The following is a 1,091-nucleotide window of genomic DNA, read 5'->3' on the forward strand; positions in this document are numbered from 1 at the left end:
AAATTTTCAATTTTAAAAATCTTATCTTTTTAAAATATTTTTTAAAAATTATATCTTTTTCATTTTTCCTTTTTTTCGAAAATTTCAAAAATCTTTTTCAAATTATTTTCAAAATCTTTTTCTTATCTTTATATCATATTTTCAAAATTACACTAACAATTAATGTGATTGATTCAAAAATTTGAAGTTTGTTACTTTCTTGTTAAGAAAGGTTCAATCTTTAAGTTCTAGAATCTTATCTTGTAGTTTCTTGTTAGTGAAGTAAGTGATTTCAAATTTTTGAATTAAATCTTTTATCTTTTATCTTATCTTTTTCAAAAATTTTATCTTTTTCAAAATTTGATTTCAAAATATCTTATCTAACTTCTTATCTTCTTATCTTTTTAAAATTTGATTTTAATTTCTTTTTCAACTAACTCTTTGACTTTTTGTTTGTTTCTTATCTTTTTCAAAACCACCTAACTACTTTTCCCTCTCTAATTTTCGAAAATTTCTCACCTCTCTTTCAAAAATTCTTTTTGTTTTGAATTTTAATTTTAATCTTATCTTATTTCTAATTTTCGAAAATTACTAACCCTTTTTTTAAATTATTTTCGAATTCTCTATCTCTTTTCTTATTCTATTTAATTATTTATTTACTAACACTTCTCTTCACCTCTCTCCATCTAAATATCCGAACCCATTCTTCTTCATTCTTCTCCCCTTTATTTTTCTACTAACATAAAGGAATCTCTATACTGTGACATAGAGGATTCCTCTTTTTTTTCTTGTTTTCTTCTCTTTCATATGAGCAGGAACAAGGAAAAAGGCACTCTTATTGAAATTGATCCAAAACCTGAAAGGACTCTGAAGAGAAAATTAAGAGAAGCTAAGTTACAACAATCTAAAGGTAACCTTTCAGAAATATTAGAACAAGAGAAGGAGATGGCAGCTGAAAATAATAATAATGCAAGGAGAATGCTTGGTGACTTCACAAAGCCAACGTCCAAATTTGATGGAAGAAGCATCTCCATTCCTGCCATTGGAGCCAACAACTTTGAGCTGAAACCTCAGCTAGTTGCCTTAATGCAACAAAACTGCAAGTTTTATGG

The sequence above is a fragment of the Arachis duranensis genome, chromosome 2 (assembly GCF_000817695.3).
Source record: "Arachis duranensis cultivar V14167 chromosome 2, aradu.V14167.gnm2.J7QH, whole genome shotgun sequence".
In the NCBI taxonomy this organism is placed as follows: Eukaryota; Viridiplantae; Streptophyta; class Magnoliopsida; order Fabales; family Fabaceae; genus Arachis; species Arachis duranensis.